Source organism: Pelodiscus sinensis, chromosome 2, assembly GCF_052426305.1.
Source record: "Pelodiscus sinensis isolate ZL-2025 chromosome 2, ASM5242630v1, whole genome shotgun sequence".
In the NCBI taxonomy this organism is placed as follows: Eukaryota; Metazoa; Chordata; order Testudines; family Trionychidae; genus Pelodiscus; species Pelodiscus sinensis.
In genome coordinates, this window is record NC_143053.1 from 220,262,326 (window position 1) to 220,275,814 (window position 13,489).

A 13,489-nucleotide genomic window follows, 5' to 3' on the forward strand; every position below is an offset into this window, starting at 1 on the left:
TCTGCTGAGTTTCAAACGTGAGCAAGCACTTTTCCATGTGCCTTCACTGTGGTATTTAAATAAAAGTGCAAGTCTCTCTTGCCCCCCTTCCCCCATTTTATGGGCACACACATGTACTTGGGCATCAGAGTTAGAGACTGTATGGCTGTGTCTACACTGGCTCGATCTTGCGCTAAAGCGGCCGCTCTTAGACAAAAACTTGCTGCCTGTCTACACTGGCCGTGTGTTCTTGCGCAAGTAAACTGACATTCTACTGTATAAAATCAGGGCATCTTGCACAAGAACTATGATGCTCTCACTCAGGAATAAGCCATCTTGTGCAACTGTTCTTGCGCAAGAGGCCAGTGTAGACAGGCAACATGAATTTCTTGCGCAAGAAAGCCTTATGGTTAAAATGGCCATCAGAGCTTTCTTGTGCAAGAGAGCATCTACACTGGCATGGATGCTCTTGTGCAAAAGCTCATCTCTTGCGCAAAGGCACATGCCAGTGCAGACGCTCTCTTCTGGAAGAGTTTTTGTACAAGAACACTTCCACAAAAGAGTACTTGTGCAAGAAGCTGCCAGTGTAGATGTATGCAGAAATCATACATATATGAATGCAAGTGAATTCTTGACAAATCTCTCTCGAGATGCAGAGCAGTTGTTGCTTAGCAGTAGCTGGTCTGTTGAAAACTGCTTTTAAAACATAAGCAGAATACAGCAGCGGTGAAGTGGCTAGAGAATTCAAGTGTTTAATCAATATGTTTGTTTTTAAAGTAGTTTCCTGCCATGTTAACAGCCATGTTGGAATGAAGTAAACCTCACAGGATCACTCCAAATAGCAATTAGACAATCAGACTCCTTATAAGCATGATGCCCCTCAATCAGAAGCTGAAAAGGAGCTACGTAGTCTTACAAAGAAAGGAGATAACCAACCTTCATTCACTGGAGAAATGCTAACAGAAAAGAAGAGGTGACATCTTCATAGAATGCTGTATTGAGTTTGGAGAGAGGTTGTGGGGCAGGGAAGGAGACAACATGCTGGATGTTATAAGCACCCCCACCACCCCAGTTACAGATAATGTTGGTTATTTAAGAATCCACTCCTCAGGGTGCCCCCAGAGCAGCACAGGGTGAGTGGAGGTGCTCCCTCCCACTCTCACACCACCTCATCCCCCACTCCTCCTTGCCCTTTCCTGACAGTCACCCTTTTTCACCCCCCAGCAGTTACTGTCCCCCTAGAATGACTTACCTCCATCAAGATGGCCCCGATAGTAGACCTGCCCCCACCAAACTGGGTGTTCCACGGAGTGGTAGCTGTCGGGCATTGAGAGCTTCCAGAGGGCAATAGCGACCCTCTTTTCCTAGGGGATGGTGGGGTGCAGGTGCGTGTCCTGTCATTGGAAAGCAGGGGCAAGACAGGCACACAGCTCCTGGAATGTGGCCTTCCACATCTGGAAGTTGTGGAGCCACTGCTGGTTGTCCCACAAGTCCATAACGGGCCGGTTCCACCAGTCGAAGCTGGTGTCAAGCCTTCAGAAACACCTCTCCAGGAAGACATTTCGAAGCAAGGGCATTAGTCCAGCATCCTGGGCAAAGCCTTAAAATCTCTGTTCCGGGTCCAGATGGGGAACGAGCATCATGACAGTGTCATGCAGATGCAGCAGAACTTGCAGAATGATGGTGTGGGGCCATCGCCTGCCCAGGGGCAGCTCTGGATCCATGGCAAAAAAAGAGATCAAAATGAGAAAAACCTCCAAAAAAACCCAAACTGCTGTGGTATCCCAGGAAGCAGAGCACTCACAGCAAGCACTGCAAAACCTTTGCTGTCCCTCTAGCAGGTAAACAAGGCAGCTGCAGGAACAGAGCAAGGGCTATTCAGGGGACTCCCTTTAAGCACGCGTCTCTACAAAGGGCAGGCAGCAGCACCAGGAAGTAAATGCTGCCCCCATGCCCTGCCAGAAGCGGTTCCGGGTGCCTTCTTTTGTCAACAGAGCATCCGCCAGTCTGGATGCTCTTTGTTGACAAAGCGGATTGATTTTTTGATCCGTGTAATGCAGTCTAGACCAGGCCTGCACAACTCGGAAAGCGGCGAGGGCCATATTACTCCAAAGAAAACAGCTGTGGGCCGCACCGCCCGGCTTCAACATGCAACTACAGGAGGTGCCACCAGGCTTCTGTCCAGTGCCCAGCTGGAAATTCAGAAAATACCAGATATCACACATGTCTGATATTTTCTGAATTGTTTTACCGGGCAGAGAGCACAAATACCGGACTGTCCAGTAGAAAACCGGACACCTGGCAACCCTAGCTGCAAGGATAGGTTGGGGATGTGTGAGATACTTTATTAAGATTTTTTTCAATTAAATCAGGCCTGCACAACATACAGCTCCCAATTCTCTTACCCTCTCCTCTCCCACTGACACCTGTCCTCCCTGTCCCCTCTCCCACTGACACCTCCCCACCCCTCCTGCCCTTTTCCTCATTGTCTCCACTTGGCCCCCTGGCATTTGTCTTTCCTGCACCCTGTCCCTTGGTGCCTTCCCCTTTCTCCTGACCTGCCCCCGTCCCCTCAGCACAAGCCCCTTTCCCTCCCCTACCTGGCTTCTGCCTTCCAGTTTGCGGAGCTGCCGGAGCCTTTTTGAATCCGGCGGTCACCGGCCGTGATGTCACAACGCCACATCACGCCAGTGTCCTGATGTCTGCCAGTGTCCCGCGCTGTAGTTCACACCCCGCCTCCTCGCGCCAGAGCTGCACGCAGGCAGCCCGGCGGCGAGAATTGCTGCACTCCCCCCTCTCTGGCAGCGTTCCGCTCCTCCTCCCGGCCGGCGGATCGGATGGGGCCACGCCACCCATAGTTGTCACGGACAGCACATTGAGCCCCTGCGGGCTGCATGTGGCCTGTGGGCCATATGTTGTGCATGCCTGGTCTAGATGTACCCTAACAGAATTATCTGGGCATAAGATTTTGTGGGTTAAAAACCACTTCAGTTTTCATTTTCATTGACTAACGCTAATGCTCAAATATCTGAAGCTGAAATCTGCCCTGCATCGCACTGGGCTGAAGCCCTTGGATTTTGGTGTTGGTCTCCTCGCACATCAAACTTTGGCTTCAAACCTCCCCTATCCTGGGGCACCATGACTTGGGTTCAGACTTTGGCAGCAGCCCCATATGGGGTCATGCAGTTATTTTTGTTGTCAAAATGAAGCATGACAACCACTGAGTTAGAGGAATGTGGGTAGTTACCTGATGTGACCAACCTGTCTGGGATTGCAATTTTAGGAGGTCTTGCTGGATACCCAGATTACCATAGCACATGAAACTCAGTGCACGTAGCTGCTAGGTTCAGTGCTTAACTGTCAAAGGACATTATGAACTATTGAGTCAGTAATTCACAATTCAAGGAACAATCTGCACGTACATGTGCCGTGAGCAGCAAGTGTTTCCATTCCTTGTGGCAGCTTATAGACTCCACAGCCAGACTTGTTTTCTGTTTTGCTGGTGTCTGTTTCATGTGTAGCCTATTATTAATACCATCTGAAAGCATCACAAACATGTTTATGTTTACTGCCTAAACTCAGACCTCTCCTCCCCCCTCCCCGCCTACAACCATTTTAAGTGCCTAAAGAAGTGACTAATGTTCAGAAGTGCAATGCTCAGCACGGCTGTGAAACAATCCTGATTGAAGCGTGCTGTGGAGTGAGGTGCATACCTTTAGGCAGTGAAGTTTGAAAATGTTAGCCTATGTACAAGACAAAACATACTAAAGGAAAACATCTCTAAAAAGTTAAGAGCCTAAATGAATACCAGAATATGATTATATGTTGACATTATAATACATTAATTGGTAATTGTAGCAGGATGGCTATTTTACTGTGGTCAGGGGTGATTTTGCAGGCTCCCAGTCCCCTTTTATCTCCCTCTTTCAGGTCCCTCTCTGGAGCTGGTTTAATAAAGACCATCAGCACCTAGCCATCCATACACAGCTGTGGTTTCTTGTGTCACAGCCAGAGCCCTTCCTCTAGCCCAGTCTGTTCTCCCAGCTTTTCCTAGCTGGAGCTTAGCCTCCTGGCATTAGCCTTTATGCCCCTACTCTATGAATCAGCCTCCTACTTCTTGGGCTCCACTGTCACAGAGCCCTTCATCTTAGGGTATTCACTGCAGGAATCCTTTTTCATGGAGCAGTTCATTCCAGTCTCCCCTGCCCCTTTGTCTGTTGCTCTTTATAGGGCAGTTAACCCTATAGGGCAGCTCTCAGATGCAACTCAGACTTGGGTCTCTCTAGCCCTTCAGGGGCAAGCCATTCTGTGAGAGTAAACTTTGGAGAAAATAGTTGAAATTCAGTTCTCCCTTTATTCATGGCAAGGTATCTGGTGTGCTATGACCACTGCTTAGCATGCCACGCCTAACAATTGCATTATTTCCTTGTGCTTCCACAGTCTCAGCTGTTGACGCTCACCTTAGATAACTAGTTCTGCTATGGGTTTGCACAGCACCTAGCACGATGGGACCAGGGCCTCTCAACATTACCACAGTACAACTAAAGTATCTTGAATACTACTTCATTGCCAGGATCTGAGTTGGGTTCATTGCCAGGATCTGAATTGGGTTCCAGCAGGAAACTACAGACCGGTCAGTTTAACGTCTGTCCCAGGGAAGATAATGGAGCAGGTAATTAAGGAAATCATATGCAAACACTTGGAAGGTAATAAAGTGATAGGGAATAGCCAGCATGGGTTTGTGAAGAACAAGTCATGCCAAACTAATCTGATAGCTTTCTTTGATAGGATAACGAGCCTTGTGGATAAGGGAGAAGCGGTGGCTGTCATATACCTAGACTATAGTAAGGCATTTGATACGGTCTCGCATGATATTCTTATTGATAAACTAGGCAAATATAACTTAGATAGGGCCACAATAAGGTGGGTGCATAATTGGCTGGATAACCGTAGTCAGAGAGTTGTTGTTAACGGTTCTAAATCCTCCTGGAAAGGGATAACAAGTGGAGTTCCTCAAGGGTCTGTTTTGGGACCCGTTCTGTTCAATATCTTCATCAATGATGTAGATATTGGGATAGAGAGTATGCTTATTAAGTTTGCAGATGATACCAAACTGGGTGGGGTTGCAACTTCTTTGGAGGATAGGGACATAATTCAAAATGACCTTAGCAAGTTAGAGAAATGGTCAGAGGTAAACAGGATGAGGTTTAATAAAGAGAAATGCAAAGTGCTCCACTTAGGAAGGAACAATCAGTTCCATACATACAAGATGGGAAGCGACTGTCTAGGAAGGAGCATGGTGGAAAGAGATTTAGGGGTCATAGTGGACCACAAGTTGAATATGAGTCAACAGTGTGATACTGTTGCAAAAAAAGCAAATATGATTCCAGGTTGTATCAACAGGTGTGTTGTAAGCAAAACTCTACTCTGCACTAGTTAGGCCTCAGCTGGAGTACTGTGTCCAGTTCTGGGCGCCACATTTCAAGAAAGATGTGGAGAAATTGGAAAGGGTACATAGAAGAGCTACAAGAATGATTAAAGGTTTAGAGAACATGACCTATGAAGCCAGGCTTCATGAACTGGGCTTGTTTAGTTTGGAAAAAGGAAGATTAAGGGGGGACATGATAGCGGTTTTCAAATATCTAAAAGGATGTCACAAGGAGGAAGGAGAAAATTTGTTCCTCTTGGTTTCTGAGGACAGGACAAGGAGTAATGGGCTTAAAGTGCAGCAAGGGAGGTTTAGATTGGACATTAGGAAAAAATTCCTAACTGTCAGGGTGGTCAAATATTGGAATAAATTGCCAAGGGAGGTGGTGGAATCTTCCTCTCTGGAGATATTTAAGAACAGGTTAGATAGACATCTGTCAGGGATGGTGTAGACGGAGCTTGGTCCTGCCTTGAGGGCGGGGGGCTGGACTCGATGACCTCTCGAAGTCCCTTCCAGTCCTATGATTCTATGTTTCCCCAGGAAGGACTATGACATTAGGGCAGAGAGCTGAGGAAAGTGTTAATATTTTGGAGTATTTTGATTGCTCGTTCTTGCAGGGGAAATATAGGAGCATGAATTCAGCATGTGGCAGGTATGTAAATACCATTGTTAATATTCTGAGAGAGAAGATAGTTTTCACAAAAGCATTGCAGCTTAGCTTTAAGGCTGGGGCTTATGTCAAGCAAAACAAGGAAATTTAGCGTTAACACCCACTCTCCATTTCCACTCATCCTACTAAGTGTGGTACTGAAGAGATTTTTTGTGTGCTATGAAGTATTTTGGCAGTGATACATAGGCTTAACTAAATAACATGAGGCCTGAATGTACCGTGTCCAACATTTTCAGATGTAACTGATGATTTTGGGTACCGAACTTGAGACATCTTAACTTGTTCTGATTTTCAGAGGGCTCTGAGCACTTACCCTCTTTAAAACATTGAGTCACCCAAAATCCAGAGTCATATTGAAAATCTTGGCCCTTAACTATTGGATTGACTTGGTTATTTCAGTTTCTACCACAGCCTTGATATTACTTAACCAGTTGCTTTGTGTCTTGATAAAAAATTCTCTTTGATTCTGTGTTTCAAGTATATATTTGCTGCGCTCTGTTCTTTTTCTAGATTGTGTAATCTTGGGCTGAAGAGAGGAAAGAGGCCCACAGCATAAGAGAAGGGCTTGGTTTATAGCATAGCAAAAATTACAACTTCTAATTCAATACATCCTCCCTCTAACCCCCAAAATAATGTTGAAAAACTCCATAAGTTAATTGCAATTCCACAACAAATTCTGTATAATAGAAAAATGAGACAGATCCCTTTGGGATCCATGGATCTGAAGTTGAAAGGAAAGTTATTAAATATCAATGTTTCCATCCCACTTGGACTGCTATACAAAACAGCTTGGGAAACTATTATTTTTATGGCATTTCAGTTTCTTTAAATTTGAATTATGTGAGACTTCAGCTGGATGCAGATTGCAGATAATGGAATAAGCAGACCTTTCCAGCTGGTTTAAGAAAAAAATAGCTTAAATCACAAATTCTTCATTAGCGTAGTTTTACTTTATTCTACCAGTCGTAACTGTTGCTCATTAGTGAAGCAAAATTAAGTTCCTGGAAAGCATCTCCTTAAGATTTTATTGCATGGTGGACTGAGGGGGAAAAAGTGATGCAGTTTGAGTATCAGAGGTGCCCCAGTGCACCAGAAGCATGTAGGTGGGGATAAGCCAGCGGGAGGCACACCAGCCTATGATACCTGCTACCCATGAGGGATTTGCAAGCTGCTCACAGAATCAGGGTGCTAGTTCTGGACATCGAGTCAGGATGCAAGAGAAAATCAGATATAAGCAGTCAGAAGTGAAAATACAAGAAGAGCAATAAGGCAAGAAGAAGGGGCAGAGCATAGGATAAGTTTTAGCAATAAGGAGAGGAATGCTGGGTGGGGAAATGTAGTAGGAGGGAAGAAATGTAGAGAGGTGTATACTTAGATATTACAGCTGCTCATGTAAAAATTACTTGAACTATACCAGAGTAAACTCTAAAAGCAAGAGCACTGCTGGGCACAAGAAGCCATCTCCCTCTTACCAGTGCCTTGCCATTAAGATCCCATTCAGCACTGCATCCTCTAGAGTTCCTTCTAGTAATTCATCAAATGACTTGACAAGATGCAGTGAGTTACTAGGTCAAAGATGAGTCACATGGTCAAATTCAGCCCTGATGTCAATACCGCTGTGTACACCAGAGCTGAATTTGATCCATAGCTATATGTTTGTCCATTGCATGGGCCATAAGAAGATAATCATCTCATTCCCCATAGATCCGAAATTGTTAAATAAGTACACAATTGCAAAGGAGTAGTGGCATGGCATACAGCAGAGAATGTCTTTTCATACTCCTCAGTTATCTTTGTGATTCATGTCCAGGGCACATTTTTCTGTAGAGGTTTGTAACCCCAGAGGAAGAAAAAGCAGAATTCTGTTTCATCCATACATAGTCTTTCACTTCATAAGAAAGACAAGAAAATGCTGAAGCATGATTTAATTCCTGTTCATGTTGGGATTTCAAGCACTGCTGTGCATTTCATGGCACGGGTTCAGAGGAATTGTCAGGATGCTGCTCACACACAGAGCTGGAGGAAAACAGAATTTCCATCCTGTCAGAACTGGTGACATTTCTGAATTAGTTTTTTGTTCCAAATTGGAATGACAAGTTGAAATTTCTCAAAGAATGAAAATTCTGGAAAAATGAGATTGAGAAATGTTAAAACACTTTGTTTCAGGAACGTCAAACCATTTAGCTGTATAAAATGTCAGTTCAACAAAGCTGACATGAAATAATAAAAATAAAACAAACCATGCTGATATAAATGAAATAAAACACATCTAAACATTGTTTAATGTTTGTTAAACATTAACAAAACAAAATGAGAAAAAAAATTTGTTTTGCCATTTTCCCATCAAATTTCTCTGAAATCGGTTTGTTCCTACAAAATGTTTTGATTTCAGCAACAAGAAAAACAATGGCTACTATCCTTTTTATAAGTTGTTCTTTGAGGTGTGTGTACAGAGTTGCTGGAAATTTTCATCCAGCAGTATCCTTCCGGTGGGCTCTAGCTGCCTCTGGAACTGAGTGCACATGGTGTCAGGATAAAGGGCCTTGCTGACCTCGCGTCCCTTATTTTCTTCTTGTCAATCACCTTCAAAGAGGGGTAGGAGGGCTGGGCTTAGACTGGACATGTGCAACACATCCCGAACAACGGTTACAGCACGGTTTGCAACCGTTTTTATTTCTTCTTGTTTGCATATGTCGATTAAAGGGTAGGTGACTCACCAGCAGTTGCACAAGAGGTGGAGTCAGAGAATAAGGACAGGCTGACTGCAATACTGCCCAGCTAAAGCCCTCATCCTCCCTAGCCTCTTGGACAATAGCATAATGTGACATGGAAATGTGAATGGAAGACCAAGCTGTTGCCCTGAAAAGATTTTGAATGAGCACTTGTACAAGGAAAGCCACTGAGGAGAGCTGGCATCTTGTAGACTGGGCTGGAAGGATAGCTGGAGGTGGGATGTTCAAGAACTCGTAACATGCCTGGACACATGAGCTGATCCATGAAGAAAGCCTCTGTGCAGAGGAGGAGAGGCCCTTCGTTGTTTTCTCCATTGCTATGAATAGTGAAGGGATCTTTGGAATGGCTTAATCCTTGGAATGTAAAAGGCTAAGTAGGAACTGAAGCGGAGCGGACTTGGTAAAGCCCTTTATACCAATGCCATGTGCATGCAGGTGGGCTCCACACACTGTCCTGGCTAGGTGGTGGGGCCTCAGTTGGAAGGAGGGGGAGGGGTCTGCTCTGGCAAAAAGTGGGAGGGCCTCTTGCAACCCCCACTCCCGGTACCACTGGCTCTGAGGGGAGTGGAGTGTGGTGAAACTGCAGTAGGTTTAGAAAAGCATCTGAAGCTTTGCGTGTACCTGCAGTTGTACAACTGAGAAGCAGGTAAAGGTGGTTTAAAAATGACTCTGTTGCCTTTGTTACATTTGCTACAGCTACAGGGCTTTTAAATTTTGCTGTTTATTTAAAAAATACCTAATTTGTGAATAGTGAAACCTTCCGCTCTGGCTCTTTAAAAATTGTGTTTGCGGAATCTCGGTCTTGCTTTTTACATACATAATATCTTAGTAACAGGTCAAAACAGCTGAAACATCCATAAAGAAAGCAACCCTCATTATTTGGTGACTAATTTGGTGGGTGCACATGATAAGTATTCAAACTAGAAGACAAGAGCAGCTTCTTGGGGCTCCCAGAAAAGGTTAAGAAAGGGCATAATGGTTCCCATAAAAGTGCTCTTTTGCTTGTTTGAAATAGGGATGTAAAATCCTGGTTAAAAGTTAACTGGTTAAACGTAATGTTTAACTGGGTAACCGTGATCTTGTGGCAGGATGTAGGAGGGGGGCTATTCCAGCCCAGCCAGGCCCGCACCACTATAGCTGCTCCATCTGAGCCACACCTGCTGCACTGCATGATGGGCAGAGGGCTGCTCTGGCCAGGGCACCTCACCTTGTTATGGGCTGGGGCTGTTCCAGTTCAGTGGGGCTGGAGCGCCCATTGCTTGCGGCGCCTTTGGCCTGGCTTACCCATGGCATGGCTCTGTATGACTGGCCTGGCCAGGCTGGAGCAGTCGACAATCCACGGCACACCCTATAGGTGGGAGCTGCTCCAGCCTGAGCCCACAGCCCCATACTAGTTAACTGGTTATCCCGGTAAGGAGCACGCTTACTAGATAACGGGTTAACCCTTTACTTCCCTATTTTGAAAACACTCTATTAGAATTAGTGAGCTTATTGCAGTCACGCAAAGGCTCCTTTGCCATGACACCCACTGTGGCAGTATAGGGAGGCCTAAAACTAGGTGTAGGTGTGTGAAAAGAGCATATTACAGCTATGTCCACTTTAAGGTCTACTACACAATCTGAGTGGTATTAAAGGTCCCTGTCCCCAAGTAAATGAGAATCAGGCCAACTATGTTAACTAGTTTTGATTTGCTGCCTGATTTATATGGTTATTTTTCAGGCCCAGATGACTTCCAGTGGAGCTTGTGCTTCTATGCCACTGTGTACGCTACACTTAAAATCCCATGTCTGGCCTGTGCCAGCTGCCTCAGGCTTGCAGCGATCAGGCCACAGGGCAGTTTAATTGTGGACATTCTGGTATGGACTGGAGTTCGGGCTCTAGGACTCTGTGAGTTAGGAGGATCCCAGATCTCAAGTGTGATCAACTATAACACAATTAAAGAGCTCCTTAACTTGAGCCCTGTGAGCCCAACACAGCTGGCATGGGCCAGTCCCTGGTGTCTAACTATAGTACAGACATACTCTGAGGCACTTCTGAAAGTCCCAGCCAGTTTCCACACTGGACTACCTTTCTGCTGCTGCATTATCTATTGATTTGGAAAAATAAATGTCTGCAGACCAGGGAGCAATTAATAGTGTGCCAAATAGTGTCCACTCCTTTACCCTGGCTGTAGCACATACACGTCTTAATGGAATAAAAACAAATTGAAAGAAGTTTCCATCTCCCACATAGGGCCTTCTTTCTATTATCTCTGAATTGCTTCATGGCACATAGAATACCTCTGCTACTTCAATAAGAACTGGTAAACAGCCTGTGTAAATGCTGATGCGGTCATCCTGAAACAGAAATTGGACCATTGCTCTAGCAGCTTTTAACAGAACTTGGCACAAATTCCATTGTAATAGCTTCACCCACTGAGGTTAGCCAGAAGTGAATATGGCTCTTCACTTCAGAGTGAGAGCGATCCACAGATAAACACTCAATGGTGCTATTGCAGCTGCAGAGATTTTTCCTTGTGGGTATCTCGTTACCAGAAAAGAGCCCTTCCATCAAACCTTGTAAATGCAATAAATCCATCAGCCACTGTCAAAAACACTATAATAGATCATTAGTCTCATTTTCTTCTGAGACCCCTGCTTATTCTCAGATGCTATATCTGGGCCTTATTTCCAATTAATCCATCTTCCTAGTTAGTCTTCCTTTGTTGTTCCTGATCAACCCTGTGATAACATCTGCATGCTCTGAGTCTCTGGCTTCTGCCTCAGAGGCTCTCAGCTCCAGCCTTTCTATTCTTCTAAAAGCCTAAACTGTCGTTTTTATAGTTACCATAACACCCTGCAACCTGTCTGAATGGTTAAGAATTAAATCCAAGCTCCCTGAAATTGAGCTCTGAGCAGTCTATGGCTCTAGACTTGTGCCACATGGTGTAGCCCGATAGTGGCTTTGGCCATTGGAAGAACAGATCTTGACAGGGAGTATTCTGTTTTTATGCAATATGAATTAATTTTCAATCATAACTCTCCCATGTAGGATGGATTCTTTTTCTTACCGTCGTTTCTAGCATTGAGGGATGTGCCCTCTGCCCCGTGTTCTAGCCTTTTTTAATGTAGTCATTGATGGCAGTGAAAAATTCTTTGAGGATTCTCTTTGCAAAGGTACCATTGTACATAATAGTCAGCAAATGGGGTGTTGTAGGATTGTGAAAAAGCCAAATCATTCATGGAGATTCAACAGATCCCTAGCCTCTTACAGGTTTAGGGAGTGAAAGGCGGAGTCCAGATCTAAGCCTGACTCTTCCATAAGACCTGGCTGCCCAGTTTTGAGTTTTATGATTCCACGCTATTGATTTGCTGAGATAATTTTTGCCCAAGTGCAATTTTAAAGAAACAGTAACATCAGGGTCACTTGATTTGGGCATCTCATTATTACTGGCTATTGTAATGTGCTTCAAAAGTGTCAAAATGAATCTTTACAACTTTCATGAACTCTGTGAATTTCCTCTGGACTAGTTCATCTGTTATTACAGATGGAAACATTGGATTTGCTGCAGAAAACTGATCTCATGCTTAATGCACAAGACACATGAATGCTATTTGCTGTTCTGCCACACACTTACTATCATATTGTTTGAGACAACTCATTTTGCTTCTTTTCTACATCTGTAAAATGTAGATTTATACTACATATCTATTGCACAATAGTGAAGTAAAGCTTAATTCATTTTTAGGCCCTTGAATAGAAGATGGGTAAAGACGACCACATGCTCACCTGAAAAGAAGAGATTTGAGATTCAAACCTGACTTATTAATTTCACCCTGACTGAATCTGTTGAAAATTCTCAAGAAAGAAGCCAACCCCAAATTGCAGAAGACATTTCCCATAGAGTCCTGAATGCTTCTCTGCTTTTGTCATCATGACATTATTTCTGGAAAAAACAATGCTACCTGGCACATTGCAGTGTAGGAAGGAATAATTGAAGTATACTTTATGAACTGCAACATCAGTAAGGAGAATGCAATTTATTGAATGCAAATGAAAAGTTCTGAAAATTGAGTTGAAAAATGATTCCTATTTTTAAAAAAAAATCAGATTCTATAAATGCAGAGTAAGGAAGCATGCTGAAAAGCTAAATGGCCCTCAAATATAATGTGCAGTCAAAACAAGCCCTTAGATATGAAATACATTCCTGCTGTGTCACATCATGGCGCAGGCATAAGCTACATTCAAGACTTTTTATTGTCAAGAGGCACTAACATTAGACTATCTTTCAATGTGGATGTTTGCCAATAATCATAAATAAAAAACTCACTCAAACAATTCCTAAAGTCAGTACCTTGGGTAGATGGTATTTCTTTATAAAAAACTTTGTTAGAAGTATAGGAGTACCTTGCTTGATTGCCAGTGGGATCGATTTCTCTCTTGTGCATCACTGAATGTTTATAAATGTCAGACTTAAAGAAGAGTTCTGTGTAAGCTCGACAGCTTGTCTCTCTCACCAACAGGAGTTGGTCCAATGAAAGATATCACCTCACTCACCTTGCCTCTCAGCTCCCAAATGGCTTTTCAGATAACGTGCCATGCTGCTTTCAGAGCTGTCATGCTAGCAATTCAGCAAACCAAACTGAGATTCAGAAAAAAAGTGTGATTTTCAGACACTATTTAAACTTGAAAGCCTGCAAA